The following is a 19,071-nucleotide window of genomic DNA, read 5'->3' as shown; positions in this document are numbered from 1 at the left end:
TGCAGCGGGTGTCAGCAGACATGTGTCCACTGATACCCGCCACTCCAAAGAAGAGACTGGAGAATCCAATCAGCTCTGCCTGAATAACTGCCTGAATCATGTGAAAGAGGCCTAGGACAGTACAGAATTCCAATGTTCTTCACTTTATCCAAAACATCATTACACATAAAGAGTAATCACTGCTTAGGGTCGGTCTCCTTCTGTACCACCTCCACTGCACACTAGCAGGTGCTGGCCCTGTTCTTTACAGGCTTTACAATGTAAGGAAAATGAAGTGGTTGGTCACACATCCAATAAAATCTCCTTTATTTTGACATGTTCCAAATAGATATTCCACTATGTACAATAGAGGGAAAATAGCAGAAGGTTCCTAGCTCGGTATGAGCCAGATGCTGGAGGAAGAGTATGCAGGAGCCAGTGCATTGCACCTGAGAGTCAATGATCATAGTTGCAATGCTTTGCTCAAAATGCAAAAAAAAATAAAAAATAATAATTGCACATTTTTGCAAAATGGGGATTTTCCCTTAAAGTGGAACTAAACTCTTCTATGCTTTTCAGCCAAGGAAGCTGCCACCTTAGCCTCAGTTTGATCTGCAACTGCCATGGTGCTGCACATGTGATCAGTTATATCACCAGCCAATTGATGGTTTGACAGTTTGGTTTAGATTACAAGCAAATGTGACAGTTAGCATTCCTGGTGTTCTGCTAAAAACTCCAACTTGCCAAAATCTACAAGCACGTCACTTCTGGTGACTCTCCGATAGCAATAATTGCAAATTTCAAAGAGTTGGCTGTTTTCACAGAACACCGGCAGCATATACACTACGGTACAAGACGAGGTGGGAGATTTCACAGAACACCGGCAAGGTATACACTACAGTACAGGACGAGTTGGCTGTTTCCACAGAACACCGGCAGCATATACACTACGGTACAGGACGAGGTGGGAGATTTCACAGAACACCAGCAAGGTATACACTACGGTACAGGACGAGGTGGCTGTTTCCACAGAACACCGGCAGCGTATACACTACGGTACAGGACGAGGTGGCTGTTTCCACAGAACACCGGCAGCGTATACACTACGGTACAAGAAGAGGTGGCTGTTTCCACAGAACACCGGCAGCATATACACTACGGTACAGGACAAGGTGGCTGTTTCCACAGAACACCGGCAGCATATACACTATGGTACAGGACGAGGTGGGAGATTTCACAGAACACCGGCAAGGTATACACTACAGTACAGGACGAGGTGGCTGTTTTCACAGAACACCGGCAGCATATACACTACGGTACAGGACGAGGTGGCTGTTTCCACAGAACACCGGCAGCGTATACACTACGGTACAAGACGAGTTGGCTGTTTCCACAGAACACCGGCAGCATATACACTACGGTACAGGACGAGGTGGGAGATTTCACAGAACACCGGCAAGGTATACACTACGGTACAGGACGGGGTGGCTGTTTCCACAGAACACCGGCAGCATATACACTACGGTACAGGACGAGGTGGCTGTTTCCACAGAACACCGGCAGCATATACACTACGGTACAGGACAAGGTGGCTGTTTCCACAGAACACCGGCAGCGTATACACTACGGTACAAGACGAGGTGGCTGTTTCCACAGAACACCGGCAGCGTATACACTACGGTACAAGACGAGGTGGCTGTTTCCACAGAACACCGGCAGCATATACACTACGGTACAGGACGAGGTGGGAGATTTCACAGAACACCGGCAAGGTATATACTACGGTACAGGACGAGTTGGCTGTTTCCACAGAACACCGGCAGCATATACACTACGGTACAGGACGAGGTGGGAGATTTCACAGAACACCGGCAAGGTATACACTACAGTACAGGACGAGGTGGCTGTTTTCACAGAACACCGGCAGCATATACACTACGGTACAGGACGAGGTGGGAGATTTCACAGAACACCGGCAAGGTATACACTACGGTACAGGACGAGGTGGCTGTTTTCACAGAACACCGGCAGCATATACACTACGGTACAGGACAAGGTGGCTGTTTCCACAGAACACCGGCAGCATATACACTACGGTACAGGACGAGGTGGCTGTTTCCACAGAACACCGGCAGCGTATACACTACGGTACAGGACGAGGTGGCTGTTTCCACAGAACACCGGCAGCATATACACTACGGTACAGGACGAGGTGGGAGATTTCACAGAACACCGGCAAGGTATACACTACGGTACAGGACGAGGTGGCTGTTTCCACAGAACACCGGCAGCATATATACTACGGTACAGGACGAGGTGGCAGATTTCACAGAATACCGGCAACGTATACACTACGGAATAGGACGAGGTGGCAGATTTCACAAAATACCGGCAACGTATATATACACTACGGAATAGGACAAGGTGGCAGATTTCACAGAATACCGGCAACGTATACACTACGGTACAGGACGAGGTGGCAGATTTCACAGAATACCGGCAACGTATACACTACGGTACAGGACGAGGTGGCTGTTTTCACAGAACACCAGCTAAGGAGGAAAAAAGTTGTTGCCACCTCAGAGGCGGACTAACAATGTCCACTCATTATATCGTATACCGCAGTATATGCTGCCGGTGTTCTGTGAAAACAGCCAAGTCGTCAAAATCTGCAATGATTGCTGCTGGAGAGTCCTTGGAAATGATGTGGTTGGAGATTTTGGTGAATTGGAGTCTTCGGCAGAACACCCAGCATGCCCGGAATGTAAGGCCCCATGCGCACAGGGTGTTTTTGCAGCTGCTGTTAGCAGCATCAGGCGTTTTTTTTTTTTTGCAACTGCAAAACGCCCATCCATGTTATTCTATTGCCTCATGCACACATAGAACTTTTAGGAGCTCCAAGTGGCAAAGGCGTTTTACAGCTCCAAAAAAATTCCAGGACCAGTGCGTTCTGGAGCTCCAGCGTCAAGCTGTAAAAACGCCCAACGCTGCTAATGGCTGATTAACGTTGCTTAACGTTGCCTATACAGCGTTAAGCCACGTTATACATTTTTTTTTTTGAAAATCAATGGTTCCCTATGGGAGCCCATTGATTTGAATGGAAGTCGCATCACAAGTCGGATGCGACTGCGCTCTGAGAATCTTGGGGGGAAACTCCATGCCAAAATGGGGAAAAAAACGGCATCTGGGGTCCCAAACCAGGCCCTTCAGGTCTGGTATGGATTTTGAGATGTATCTGCCATCTCGCTGTGAGAGAGTCTCTCCTCTCTCCCCCTCCCTCCCCCTCCCTCCCTGCCTGTCAGCTCCTAGTGTGTGAGCAATCTCCTCCCTGCCCCTCCCCTTCCAGATTCCGATAAGCCCCCTGCCCGCAGACCCCCACAACCACCGCTCAGGGTTGTCGGAAAGAGGCCCTTGTCCTCATCAACATGGGAGCAAGGTGCTTTGGGGTGGGGAGGGGTGAAGAGCCGGTTACTCGTCCCCTCCCCTTTCCTGGCATGCCAGGCTGCATGCTCGGATAAGGGTCTGGTATGGATTTTGCGGGGGACCCCACGTGTTCTACACAGTGTAATTGTTTTTTTTAAATGATGCCACTAAATACTTCATTTTAGATCACCTCTGTGCAATCATGTGACCTCCCGCTGCTCTCCTCCCCCGATCTAAGGGCTACAGCAGGAGGGGCTGAGATTCCCCTCTGACATCAGCTGGGAGGTCACATGACTGCCGTGCTGTCCGCTCTGCCCCTTCCGCTGTAGCCCTTACATTGGGGGAGGTCAAGTGACCGCACAAAGGCAATATGAAATAAGGTATTTAGCAGCATAATTAAAAAAAAAAACATTTACACTGTGTAGTATACCTTATTAGAACAGAGGGGCTGGCAGTAATCCTACTCTCTGACTTTACGGCCAACTACTTATTGCGGCAGGAGGGGAGGGGCAGGGAGGAGATTTCTCACACATTAGGAGCTGACAGGCAGGGAGGGAGGGGGAGAGAGGAGAGACTCTATCACAGCGGGATGATGGAAGCACATAAACTGACCACAGTATCATGGATCAGCAGCCATGACTACCGTGGTCAGTTTACATAGGGGGACACAGGAACATGCAGGATCAACCAGGTATTTTACAGCATAGAAAGGGACGGATTAGACAGCACTAGCAATATGCTGGTTAACCTGCTTTAAAGGAACAGAATCTTTTTTTTTTTTTTTTTTAGGATTACAACCTCCAGGGGCGCTGCTGATATAAATGGAATTTTTTCATTGATTCTACATGCTGGATGCATCCAGCGGTGCCACGTAGGAATGTAGTCTATTGCAGAAGAATGCCAAGGAAAGTGGCTGCATTCCTCAGTACAGTGTGACCACGTAGGGCCAGGGTAGCCACCCTCAAAATTAAAGTGCGATTGGAGCAGTTTATTCATTTAGAAATCAGCATGTACTATCCATCGCTGCTATCCATATACTGCACTGCTCCCCAATCTTTGGTAAAAGGAACCGGTTTCCTGGAAAACTATTTTTCCATGGACGGGGACGGTGTTGGGTTTGGTGTTGCTGGGGCTAATTCACATAGTGTACGTCTGTCACCGCAAGGACAAACAAGAAACGACTGTGCCTCTATGGCTGTACTGCACCGTGCTGCGATAAAATGCCGACATGCTGCATTTTATCTCAGCGCACCGTGCCGAAAAGCACATCATGCTGCTGTACATTTCCATGAATGAAGTGTACGTTTTGTACATTTCAAATAAAGCTGTTAAAAAAAAAAAAAAGAGAACGCTTAAGTACGCACCACAATGCCCCTTACTGCAGCCATCAACAGACTCTGGCAGCTCTCCGTTCACATGTTGTTAATTCCTTTAAGGTCCCATTCCTAATAGGCTACAGACCAGGACCGGACCGCGGCCCGAGGGTTGGGGACCTTTTGTATACTGGGCTTAGTGAAACTTTAGCTGCAACAAAGAAAACTCAGGTCTTCGGGCTGGCTGTGCTGTACGACAGGGCTGAATAAATCTCAGCACTGTATGGACAGAAGTACAAATGCTTTTCTCACATAAAACAGCTCTCATGTATGGACTTTATGTACTTAAGGGCAAAACTTTTCTTTTTTAGTTTTGGATGGAGTGAAGAGGGAGTAGAACACCTGTCAGGCTTTTGTTGCTGTCTGTGTCCCCATTAGGGAGAGTCACCTCATTTGTCCTGTTTACCATTACCATTGAAAGTTAAAGTAAAAGAAAACCTCTAGTGCAAACAGCCAGTGCCTGAGTCTAGACTCCCCTCCCTTCATCCAAAGCACCGGCAAGCCAGCACTCTACTTCAGCGGAGTCTCAGCCTGTCCCAGATCCCCCCCACCACAGGCCCTGCCTCTGCTAAGCCATTCTCCCCCACTCAGCAAGGCATGCCAGCGGGCAGCATTTACTTGCGGGAATCCCTGCAGGTGCCACCGATGCTATGGCAAACGCGGCATCCCCGGCATTCCTCCAGATGTGTCCAGGATGCCATGTTTGCATAGCACCAGCGGCGTTGGGATGAGCAGAACTTACGCTGGTGCCGACCCTGATGGCGTCGCTCCTCTGGCAGGTGTCACCCGGGTTGCGGACCGCACCCCCATAGTGACGCCACTGCTGGGTACTCAATGTCCTCCAGCTCCCGTCAGGCAAAGCCACAGAACTGCGATCCACCTATGTAAACAAATTAAGCGATCCATGGTGAATAGATTTTCAGAGGCATTGGACTGTCTGTATGGAGGAGATATTTCCTCCTCACCGCCTAATCTTCACCATCACCCTGCAACTACGTGCCTTACACATGGTTGCGGGGCGGCCGCACTGGCTTGAATGGGTCGCATTTGGTGGTGGTATTGCCGGCTGATAGCAATGTGGATATAATTATTGCTGCGGCAACTGTACAACCCCATCCGGATACTTTTGCAATTTACGGTTGGTTAACCTTTACTAGAAAACTGCCTATGCCGGTGGGGGTGGGGGGTTGCATGTAGATAAAGATACAAGCTGTGCAGCTTTGACCAAAGTTAAATAATGCCCTTGCTACAGGTGGAGGCCATGTGTGTACCTCCCTAACGCCTGACTGAGTAACTCCCACAGATGGCATCATCACACCCTGCCTTGTTGCTAGGACGTTGCTAAGCTACTCCCAGAGCATTCCTGAAAGGTGCCTGCTGTACCATGTACTTGTATGAGAAAGTCTTCTATTCTCTTTGTATTGCTTACATTGTGTGAAATCCCTGGTGTTCCTGCCAGTCCCTCTGCTTTGCCTATGGAAAAACTGACCACACTAAGCAGGAGAGAACAGCATGGTCAGTTCTTTAGCTATGCTGGAAACTCAGTGTACTCTCCTCCAATGATCAGACTTGTCCTGACAAGCCCCCCCCCCTGCAAAGCCTTTCACTTGGAAGCTCCGTTTGCTGCTGCTTCTCCTTCCCCAGCTCTTATGCAGCTGAGAACAGAGGGAATGTGATCACTTAAAAAAAAGTTTTTTATAATGTTTTTTTTTTTTTTTAAATCTATACAAAAATGTTTGCCTTTCATCTCAACTTTAACCTGAATGGGTTGTTTAACAATGTGATAATTTACAATCACTTTAAAGAATGCCCTGTAGGTGTAGGTAATGTACGTACCTCCCGAAGCCTGGCTAAATACCTCCCAGAGATGGCATCATCCCATCCTGCCTTGTTGCTAAGCCGTTGCTAAGACACTCCCAGAGGATTCAAACTGTGCAGCTTTGAATAAAGTTAAATAATGTTCTTGCTATAGGTGTAGGCAATTTCTATACTCCCCCCAAAGCCTGGCAGAATCACTCCCAGAGATGGCATCATCCCATTCTGCCTTGTTGCTAGGATGTTGCTAAGACACTCCCAGAGGATTCAAACTGTGCAGCTTTGACTAAAGTTAAATAATGTCCTTCCTATAGGTGTAGGCCATTTACTTACCTCCCAAAGCCTGGCTGAGCAACTCCCAGAGATGGCATTATCCCATCCTGTCTTGTTGCTAGGACGTTGCTAAGACACTCCCAGAGTATCCAAACCTCTTTGCATGCACTTTCTCCCCCGCCCCATGACACAGTAGCTCTGAGCTCAGTATTGGTGCGACCGAGGAGAGATGACTACACATGTGTGTGGGGGTTTGAGAGCTCCTGTGATGGTGGGGGTGGGCAGCTGTCTTAGCAACATCCTAGCAACAGTTATTTTGGGAAAATATTACACGGATAGGTTTAGTAACACTTTAATGGAACAAGCTAAAGCTAGAAGCTGATTGGTCGCCATGCATTGCCGCTCCAGGTTCTGAAGGGAATTCATTAGGATTTAAATAGCCAGAATCTGGAGCATGCTGTCCATGGCAACCAATCAGCTTCTTTTATTTTCAAAGCTTCACTGAACTAGCAGAAGCTAGAAGCTGATTGGTCACCATGCATTGCATTGCCGTTCCAGGTTCTGAAGGGAAATTACTAAGACTGAAGTAGCCAGTATCTGGATGCATGCTGTCCATGGCAACCAATTAGCTTCTAGCTTTTAGTTTCAAAGCTTCACTAAACAAGCCGAAGCTAGAAGCTGATTGGCTGCCATGCATTGCTGCTCCAGGTTTTGAAGGGAATTAGGATTCGAGTAGCCAGAATCTGGAGCATGCTGCCCATGTCAACCAATCAGCTTCTTTCATTTTCAAAGCTTCACTGAACAAACCAAAGCTAAAAGCTGATTGGTCGCCATGCATTGCATTGCCGTTCCAGGTTCTGAAGGGAATCTACTAAGACTAAAGTAGCCAGTATCTGGAGGCATGTTGTCCATGGCAACCAATCAGCTTCTAGCTTTTATTTTCAAAGCTTCACTAAACAAGCCGAAGCTAGAAGCTGATTGGCTGCCATGCATTGCTGCTCCAGGTTTTGAAGGGAATTAGGATTCGAGTAGCCAGAATCTGGAGCATGCTGCCCATGTCAACCAATCAGCTTCTTTCATTTTCAAAGGCTGCCATGCATTGCTGCTCCAGGTTTTGAAGGGAATTTACTAAGGCTGGAGCAACCAGAATTTGGAGCATGCTGTCCATGGCAACCAATCAGCTTCAAGCTTTCATTTTCAAAGCTTAAATGAAACAGAAGCTGATTGGTCGCCATGCACAGCCGCTCCGGTTTGGATGAATTCCCCTCACAGAATTCTATTTCTTTCTATATATCTGCATAGACAGTGGTGAATGCTCAGCATGCGCCCATTGAAAACCATTGCATGCACTGAGACCTGTCCTAGCTGTAGAGGTAGGTGACTCTGTGAGGGGGAATGAGGCCTGCTGTCAGGAGGACTCTGCTGGCTCTCTGCCCCTGGCTGTCTGTCAGCTGAACCCCTCATAGGACATACAGAGCACCCAGGACATCCACTTACCTTCACCAATGTCACCCTCCCTCCTCTGCTCTCCAGACGCTCTGATGCATTGGGCCACAAGGGGCCGTCTTGTCAGGCTGCACACCCCGCTGCAGGAGGAGAACACAGCGGGCTCAAGTAGGGAGGATGGTGCAGCAGAAGCCCTCTATGAGCATCTCATGGACCAGCCAGCAGCGCGCATGCGCACAACCATCCCTCGGCTTCCTCCTGCAGAGGGCGCGTGCAGAAAGCTAAAAGGGCGGCGCATGCGCAGCGCCGATCCACATCAGCTGCAGCTGGCGGTGGGAAGCCGGCGCGTGCGCAGTGCAAGCCTCTCTGGGACCTTTAACTGACCGGGAAGGAGAGCAGTGCGCATGCGTCAGGAGCAGATGTTCAGTGCTGATGGTGTAAAATACCAGAATAAAAGAAGGTCACGTGACTGAGGGGCATGGAAATGAAAGAATGCTCTAATCTTTAGATTTATTTAGAGGAGAATAATACATGGGCGGGGAATTATACTGAAATAAATGCACATGAGAGATGATTTTATTATGCGTTAGGTTAGTGGTGGTAACTGATTTGGTGGTTTATTGAATATATATTCAGTGTCCTGTCAATAATACACATCACTTGTCTGAATTTACTACACAGACACAAAACAGAAGGATTATTGCGGCACAAATGTAATGTAAAGTCAATAGTAAAAATATCTGAACAGTACAAACAGCAAAAAAATAAATAAATACAGCAATAAAAAATATAATAAACATTACACTCCACTAGCCAATAAATACAGCAACAAAAAAAAAAAAAATACAGGAAAAAAATATTATTAGGCTCCCATGGCCAGCACAGAAACACAAAAAGCAAAAAATATATATCAGTCAATATTAAACTTAGTGCCGGTTCACATTTGTGCGATTGCGGAGATCGCATGTAATTTGGAGCGCACTGCTCCTAAATTACATGCAATGTCATGTGCGGTGCGAATTTCAGCCATACAGTTTGTATGGCTGAATTCGCACCGCATCCGCAATAAACTCGCACATGAGGCTTTTTTTCATCCGCCGCAGAATCGGATCACTTGGTGGTTCACACTAGTGCGATCCGATCCTGTGCGAACTTGCAGATCGCACTGCGATATGCGATCGCAACTGGGGGTGTCGTTAACTTTTAATTGACACCCCCTGCGTATCGCATATGGCAGTGTGAACTGCCAGAGGTGCGGATGCAATGCGGGATCACACTGCATATTCGCAGCGTTCCCGCATCGCACAAATGTGAACCAGGACTTAGTGCCGGTTCACACTGGGGCGACCTGTGAGGCGACCTGGTCGCCTCACAGGTCGCCGCAGGTCGCCTCCCATAGGGAAGCTGCGGACCCGTTCTAATAGGAGCGACACAAGTCGCTCCGACCTAGAAAAAGGGTCCGGAGCTTCTTTGGAGCGACCAGGAGGCGACCGCCATAGACTTCAATGTTATGAAGTCCGTGGCGGCCGCTCTGAGGTCGCGGCGCGCTGCTCGCACCGCGATCTCGGAGGTCGCCCCTGCAAGTAGCGTCGCGGTAATGTGAACCGGCGCTTACAGTACATACATCACAACAAATCAGTATTAAACTCCACTAGTCAGTACATACAGAAAACAACAATACAGGAACAAGAATAACAACACACAGCAAAAAAAAAAAAAAATCAATAATTAACTCCACTGGCCAGAACAGACAGCACAAAAACATAATAAACACAAGCATACAGCAAAAAGAAAAAAAGCATATGAAATCAATATAAAATTTCAGTACATACAGCACAAAAAAATACAGAAAAAAATACTTAAAGAGGAAGTAAACCCTCCTCAGGAAGTTGTACCTATAGGTAAGCCTATATTAAGGCTTACCTATAGGTACTGTAAATATCTCCTAAACTTGCACCGTTTAGGAGATATTTACCTTTAATGGAGCCAGTGACGTCACTGGCGCATGCGCTCTGAAGGAACGGCTGATCGTGCCGTTCCTTCAGAGCCCCATGCCGTGACCGTCGGCTCCCGCGCGCGTGCGCGGGAGTGACGTCACCGCGGCTCCGGCCAATCAGATGGCCGGATGCCGCGATCCCGGAAGACGGGCGACATGTCATGTCGCCCGTCATACAGGTAAGAGAGCGGCACGGCGGGGGCTCGTTCTAAGGTAAGTATTTCATAATGAGCTAGTATGCGATGCATACTAGCTCATTATGTCTTTCTCTTGCAGGTTGTAAAAAAAAAAAATTTTTTTAAAACGAGTTTACAACCTCTTTAAGTGCCGTGGCCAGTATACACAGCACAATCACAAAAATACAGCGAAAAAAAAAAAAAAAAAAATCAATAATAAACTCCACTGGTCAGTACATACAGCACAAAAAAACTGCACAAAACAAAAAAGAATTAATGTTAAACTCCACTGGCTAGTACATACAGACTTTGGGCGACTTTGAAGTCGCCCGTGCTGCGCGACTTCATCGCGGCTTGCAAACGACTTCTTATAATAGAAGGCAATGCAAGTCGCTCCGACTCCTCCAAAAAATAGTGCAGTAACCTTTTTCTAAGTCGCCCCGCCTCGCCTCCCCCCACATTTAACTACTTCAGCTCCGTAAATTTTACCCCCTTAATGACCAGGCCATTATTTGCGAAACGGCACTGCATTGCTTTAACTAATAATTGCGCGGTCGTGCAACGCTGTACCCAAATAAAATGTATGCTCTTTTTTTCTCACAAATAGAACTTTCTTTTGATGGTATTTGATCACCTCTGCGGGGTTTTTTTTTTTAAACAAAAAAAGGCCGACAATTTTGAAAAATAAAAAAAAAACAATATTTTTTTACTTTCTGCTATAAAATATTCCCCAAAAAAATGTAAAAAATCAAATTTTTTCATCAATTTAGGCCAATATGAATTCTGCTACATATTTTTGGTAAAAAAAAAAAAAAAAATCCTAATAAGTGTATTTTGATTGGTTTGTGCAAAAGTTATATAGCGTCTACAAACTATGGGATAGATTTATGGACTTTTTATTTTTTTTATTGTTTTTACTAGTAATGGTGGCGATCAGGGATTTTTAGCGGGACTGCGACATTGTGGCAGACAAATTTGACAAATCTGGATGTTCACTGGTCTCCCTCGTCTCCATTTTAGTGGTGAGCACACTTCTGGGGTCACAGGACTGTCCAGTCGCCAGATCACTTTCTTTAGAAACAGTCGGCTTGTGGAGTGTACACTTCACTGATGTAAGCCGTGGTGGTGGCAGTAAAAGGGTTAAAGCAACAGTCAGCAGAGCTGTGAATCATGGTGTGTCCTGCAGGTGGCACTGTTGCTTGCTGAGCTATATCAGTTCTTCACAGATTTTCTTATTCATAGGCTAAGTTTAGACTTGTGTCTAAACCACCACTCCTTTGAAAAGCGATCCGCATTCCTAGTAAAAAGGGTATTAAAGAACAGATAAGTTCCATAATGGATGACCACAGAAGCCTGCTCACAACTGACAGGGGAAAGGCAGATGTATTCAATTTTTTTTCTTTTCAATTTTTAAAGATGCAAAAGACAGGTTTGATAGCCTGTGGTTGTAAAGGCAGAAGGTTTTTTTTTTATCTCAAAGCATTCTATGCAATAAGATAAAAAGCCTTCTATGTGCAGCAGCCCCCCTAATACTTACCTGAGCCCCCTCTCAATCCAGCAATGTCCACGAGTGTCCTGGCTGTCCAGGACTCTCCCATCTGATTGGCTGAGACACAGCAGCGGCACCACTGGCTCCCACTGCTGTCAGTCAAAGTCAGTTAACCAATAAAGAGAGAGGGGGCGGAGCGAAACCGTGTCTGAATGGATACAAAGAGCTGCGGCTCGGCTCAGGTGCCCCCATAGGAAGCTTGCTGTGGGGGCACTCAACAGGAGGGAGGGGCCAGGAGCACCGAAGAGGGACCCGAGTAGAGGAGGATCCGGGCTGCTCTGTGCAAAACCCACTGCACAGAGAAGGTAAGTATAAAAAGTTTGTTATTGTTATAGAAAAAAACAAGACTTTATAATCACTTTAACAATAATATTAATGATGTTTCACCAAATTTGATTGAAAACCAGGTACAAAAGAAACCAGAGAAACTTCAATTTAAACAAGTAGCCAGGTCCAGATTGCTTACACCCATGAGTCCTTAGGGAACTTAGCCAAGTGCTATTTCTAATTGTTAAAGTGTTATTTCTAATTGTTAAAGACATCTTACTGAATGGAATAGTACCAACTGGTTTGTGTAGAGTAAATGTGATACCAATTTACAAAAAAAGAATGGGTGTATACTAGGAAAGTACTGACTAGATAGCCTAACATCAATAGTATGTAAGAGAAAAGATATACCTGTGCTCAAATCCCAATAGCTTGTACATGTATTTTAAATTTCAGGTGCTAAAGAGGTGTGACCACCTATTAACACTACAAATTCTGGATGGACCCTCTGCACAATATTACACCCTTTCCAGCAAACTATGCAATGAAAAACAGGAACATTTATTTCACATACATTGCAACACATGTTTAAGCTGACCAACTGCGTCACAGTGCTCCTTTTTCTGGCCAGTCCTACACTGCCTTGCCACTTCAAATGCTATGTTGGACGCTATGCCAACATGGGGCATAAAGACTTAAGGTGGGGGAGAGCGACTAGGTTCAGATCTGGTCACTGACCTGCGCTACAACAGAGAAAAGAGCATGTAAGGTATTTGAGGGCATGATAAGATACTCTATACATAAATTTGACTGTAATAAAGGTATCATCATAAGTGACAACCAGTATGGATTTATGAAAGTCCATTCTTGTCAGACCAATCTGTTATCATTCCATAAAGAATTAAGTGAGAAATTGGATGATGGAAGTCCAGTGGATGTAGTTTAATTCAATTTTGCTAAAGCATTGGACACTGTACCTCATAAACATTTAATCTATAACAAAAGGTCAGTTGGAGTTGATAAAATTGTATGAACATGGATTGGAAACTGGTTACAATCAATGTTCCAGAGAGTAGTGGTAAATGACTCTCTGACTTCTCAAAGTTGTGAGTGGTGGGCCCCAGGGTTCTGTCTTGGGGCCATTACTGTTCAGTTTGTTCATTCATGATATAGAGGTTCAAAACCCAGAGCTCAATTTCATTGTTTGCCAATGATACCAAATTATGCTGGGAAAGACCTTTGGCACAGGATGTAGCATCATTGCAGGAAGGCCTTAATAAAATAGAGAGTTGGGCAGCTACATGGGAGATGAGGTTCAATATTGAGAAATGTAAAGTTATGCACTTGAGTGACAAAAATACACATGAAATATACACATTAGGAGGGGCTCCCCTGGGAGAATCAGAAATTGAAAAGGATCTGGGGGTGTTTGTATATCATTGTATATATAATATATAGATATGATGGCAGTGACACCCAATATAGAGAGAACATTGTATATACAGGTATCATGGCGGTGACACGCCAATATAGAAAAAATATAGTTTATACAGATATTAAGAGGCGTAACACCCCAATATAGAGAGAACATTGTATACATAAATATAACAGAGGTGACACCCCAATATGGAGGGAACATTGTATACATAAATATAACAGAGTTGACACCCCAATATGGAGGGAACATTGTCAATACATACATAATGAAGGGGTGACATCCCGATGTGAAGAGAAAATTCTACAGATGTATCGGTGGATGTGTTCAGGTGGAGATGAATTGGTGGATGTGTTCAGGTGGAGACGTAGTTTGTAGATGTGTTCAGGTATAGACGTATTGGTGGATGTGTTCGGGTATAGAGATATTGGTGGATGTAAACATATTGGTGGATGTGTTAAGGTATAGACGTATTGGTGGATGTGTTCAGATATAGACATTATGGTGGATGTGTTCAGATATAGACATTATGGTGGATGTGTTCAGATATAGACATTATGGTGGATGTGTTCAGATATAGACATTATGGTGGATGTGTTCAGGTATAGACGTAGTTGATGGATGTGTTCAGGTATAGACATATTGGTGGATGTATTCAGGTATAGACGTTTTTGTGGATGTGTTCTGGTATAGACATATTGGTGGATGTGTCCAGGTATAGACATATTGGTGGATGTGTTCTGGTATAGACATATTGGTGGATGTGTTCTGGTATAGACATATTGGTGGATGTGTCCAGGTATAGACATATTGGTGGATGTGTCCAGGTATAGACATATTGGTGGATGTGTTCTGGTATAGACATATTGGTGGATATGTTCAGGTAGAGACGTAGTTGATGGATGTGTTCAGGTATTGATGTATTGGTGGATGGTTGATGCCCCAGATGATGTCCTGTGGGATGAAACGTGGGTTTGGCAGAAACCTATGCACGCAACACTGCCATCCTTCTTTGTAGTTTAAACCTTTTCTGTACAGCTTGAAATTGTAACTTTTTATGCCCTTAATCATGTGCGTAGAATGTGTATCATGTGTTTGCATTAAAGTTTTTAGCTGATTTACCCTATGTGGCTTTCCTTGCTTTGATCCCATGTGAATATTCGGCTATACATCACTATTGTCCTCACTAATCTTGATGAGAAAGCCAGCATGACTTATTGGAACCAATGGGTGTGAACGGAACGCTCCTGGGGGAAGTATTTAAAACAAGCGAATCAGACCCTGTAGTGGGGTCATTTTAGTCTGGTAAGAGTGCATTTCTTACAATGGTGATTGCTCATGTGGTGACTACATTAATGGGGTAGCATGATCTCTGCACAATATCAGTGATGTTTTCCTCAAGACATACAATGGATTTGGACTATTTCATACACTCTATTTACCTTTTCTAGATTCTATTTTGATATGGACTTTTGTTTTAAGCAATTTATTTTCCCTATGTTAGCGCGGCAACATATATGATACATATGTTTATTTAGTTCGTCTTAGTATTGGTTGCCAGCAGCTGTGTTTATCATTACTAGTTACACCAGCACGTTTTCTCTTTTTGTTTTTTGTATTGGTAGATGTGTTCAGGTGGAGAAGTATTGGTAGATGTGTTCAGGTGGAGAAGTATTGGTGGATGTGTTCAGTTATAGACCTATGGGTGAATGTGTTCAGATGGAGACGTAGTTGGATGATGCAGTTGAAGATGTAGATAGATGATGTGTTCAGGTGGAGACGTATTGTTGGATGTGTTCAGGTGGAGACGAATTGGGTGGATGTGTTCAGGTGGAGGCGAATTGGGTGGATGTGTTCAGGTGGAGACATATTGGTGGATGTGTTCAGGAGGAGACGTATTGGTGGATGTGTTCAGGTGGAGACGTATTGGTGGATGTGTTCAGGTGGAGACGTATTGGTGGATGTGTTCAGGTGGAGACGTATTGGTGGATGTATTCAGGTGGAGACGTATTGGTGGATGTGTTCAGGTGGAGACATATTGGTGGATGTGTTCAGGTGGAGACATATTGGTGGATGTGTTCAGGTGGAGACGTATTGCTGGATGTGTTCAGGTGGAGAAGTATTGGTGGATGTGTTCAGTTATAGACCTATGGGTGAATGTGTTCATATGGAGAAATAGTTGGATGATGCAGTTGAAGATGTAGATGGATGATGTGTTCAGGTGGAGACGTATTGGTGGATGTGTTCAAGTGGAGACGTATTGGTGGATGTGTTCAGGTGGAGACGTATTGGGTGGATGTGTTCAGGTGGAGACGTATTGGTGGATGTGTTCAGGTGGAGACGTATTGGTGGATGTGTTCAGGTGGAGACGTATTGGGTGGATGTGTACGGGTGGAGACGTATTTTAGGAGGAGTTCAGGTGGAGACATATATGTTGGAAGTGTTCATGCATAGACGTTTTGGTGGATGTGTTCAGGTATAGACATATTTGTGTATGTGTTCAGGTATAGACATATTAGTGGATATGCTCAGGTATAAACATATTTGTAGATGTGTTCAGATGGAGACGTGGTTGCATGATGCAGTTGGAGACATAGTTGGATCATGTGTTCAGGTGGAGTAGTTTGTAAATGTGTTCAGGTGGAGACGTATTGTTGGATGTGTTCAGGTGGAGGCGAATTGGGTGGATGTGTTCAGGTGGAGACGTATTGGTGGATGTGTTCAGGTGGAGACGTATTGGTGGATGTGTTCAGGTGGAGACGTATTGGTGGATGTGTTCAGGTGGAGACGTATTGGTGGATGTGTTCAGGTGGAGACGTATTGGTGGATGTGTTCAGGTGGAGACGTATTGGTGGATGTGTTCAGGTGGAGACATATTGGTGGATGTGTTCAGGTGGAGACGTATTGCTGGATGTGTTCAGGTGGAGAAGTATTGGTGGATGTGTTCAGTTATAGACCTATGGGTGAATGTGTTCATATGGAGAAATAGTTGGATGATGCAGTTGAAGATGTAGATGGATGATGTGTTCAGGTGGAGACGTATTGGTGGATGTGTTCAAGTGGAGACGTATTGGTGGATGTGTTCAGGTGGAGACGTATTGGGTGGATGTGTTCAGGTGGAGACGTATTGGTGGATGTGTTCAGGTGGAGACGTATTGGGTGGATGTGTACGGGTGGAGACGTATTTTAGGAGGAGTTCAGGTGGAGACATATATGTTGGAAATGTTCATGCATAGACGTTTTGGTGGATGTGTTCAGGTATAGACATATTTGTGTATGTGTTCAGGTATAGACATATTAGTGGATATGCTCAGGTATAAACATATTTGTAGATGTGTTCAGATGGAGACGTGGTTGCATGATGCAGTTGGAGACATAGTTGGATCATGTGTTCAGGTGGAGTAGTTTGTAAATGTGTTGAGGTGGAGAAGTAGTTGGTAGATGTGTTCAGTTGGACACATACTGATGGATGTGGTAAGGTGGAGATATAGTTAGTGGATGTGTTCAGGTGGAGACGTAATTGGTGGATGTGTTCAGGTAGAGACATATGGTAGTTTGTGGATGTGTTCAAGTAGAGACATATTGGTGGATGTGTTCAGGTGGAGACATAGTTGGTTGATGTTTTGCGGTGGAGACATATTGGTGGATGTGTTCAGGTGGAGACATAATTGGTGGATATGTTCAGGTAGAGATATAGTTAGATGATTTATTCAGGTGGAGATGTAGTTGGATGATTTATTCAGGTGGAGACCCATCTGGTGGATGTGTTCAGGCGCCGTTTGATCATGAACATCTTTTTAGACAACTTTCTAAAGGACATCATTGGTGTTAAGAGTATTCATTTGCCCCAGCAGAGAAAGCCTGGCTCGCAAGCTCTCACAAGCCTTGGGCATTTAATCCCCCTAACCAGCAGACATGTCATCTTAAACATCCTGAAGGGGAGCCCACACTTTCCAAATGGGGGGGACCTCTGTTGGTCTTTGAGGACACCTGGTTCACAAGCATCTCGGATACTCAGGTAAGTGATATGTTGTCCAGGGCCTACAAGCTAGAGGTCTGCTTTCTGCCTATACCCAGTTTTAAGTTTTCCAATCTGCTGGTGTCTCTGCACAGACTAACGGTCCTCCATGCTGCTCCTGAAAATCTTTTGACTGAAGGAGTTATCTCCATTTTACCAAAGGTAGAAAGATTTTGCTTTTTGTACCCCAATGCTTTCACCATCCTAAGGCTACATTCACACTTGGGGGATTAGGGGAATGCAGTGGACTCCTGCACCTGGGATCACAGGTATATGTAAACAGCAGCGGGTGGGCTCTGGCCCTACTTGACTGCTTCAAATATTACCTGGCCTCCCAATTGGTTACTGCCTTTTGGTGGCTGTGCCCGGACACCACCAACACAGCCATGGTTCTGGAGGCAGTGGTGCTGTCCTCACTAGAGGCTTTACAGTCTCTTCCTTATAGAGGCGCAAGGGCCGCTTAGTTCCTTACGCTATCCATGCTCACCACCCTAAAGGCCTGGAGAGTGAGTATGAATCTTGAATCCCGCACCCCACAACAATTCTCCCTGAACATTAAATTATTGTCACATTTAATGGATCAGAGTAATCTGCTCTCCTTTCCTGTTCTTTGTACGAAATATAACGTCTCCACGACATATTTATTTCGTTACGGGCAGTTATCCAATGCCTTTAGTAGCCAATTTTCCCATTCTGTTGTGACTTTATCCATGTCTGCCCTCGAGGAAGTGCTTAGAACAGAGTGTTCTGTCAAACCTATGTCTGTGCTTTATAATCACTTGTGCATTATCAATCTGACAGACTTGGACTCCCTCTAGGGCAAATGGTTGGAAGATATTCAGGAGGATCTCCCCTTCAAACATCTTGTCTCACTTAGGGACAGGCTTATTCAATTTAAGGTGGTGCATAGGGCCTATTTTACCCCTTATAGAGTCCACAAGATGATCCCATCCTCCTCTCTGAATTGCTAGTGTTGCAACCACCCAACAGGTGATTTCACCCACATTTTTTGGTCAAGCCCTGCTGTTGCCCAATGCTGGGACACAGCAGTCTATTTTATCAACAATGTATCGGGCATAATGTTCTCACCCCCACTGCGGATATGAATGTTGGGATTGGTTAAAGAGTTAGCTCCAACTGTGGCTGAGAGGACTCTCCTATTGTTCTATGCCAGAAAGGTCATTATCCTCTCTTGGAAAAAAAACTTAATCTCCAACTTTTACGTTCTCGCAACAAATCGCTAACACAGCTTTACCTTTGTATATAGATACTTATTGTCATAGGGGTTGCCCCAATAAGTTCAATAAAGTCTGGTCCAAAT

The 19,071-nt window shown here is 45.2% G+C and overlaps 1 protein-coding gene across 2 annotated transcripts in view; it reads right to left on the bottom strand.

Annotated features, from left to right (window-relative positions):
- The window catches only part of SPTBN4 (spectrin beta, non-erythrocytic 4), a 353,544-nt gene extending 344,979 nt beyond the window's left edge, over positions 1–8,565 (bottom strand). For both annotated transcript variants that reach the window (XM_082262860.1, XM_082262861.1), the window contains exon 1: positions 8,361–8,565. The gene's annotated coding sequence lies outside the window, so the exon portion shown is untranslated. The remainder of the gene's footprint in view (positions 1–8,360) is intronic.
- Between the last annotated feature and the right edge of the window lie 10,506 nt (positions 8,566–19,071).

This window comes from Pelophylax lessonae (genome assembly GCF_965119305.1).
Source record: "Pelophylax lessonae genome assembly, chromosome: 7".
NCBI lineage: Eukaryota > Metazoa > Chordata > Amphibia > Anura > Ranidae > Pelophylax > Pelophylax lessonae.
Note: the sequence above shows the minus strand (reverse complement) of the source record. Positions and strands in the feature narration are given on the sequence as shown.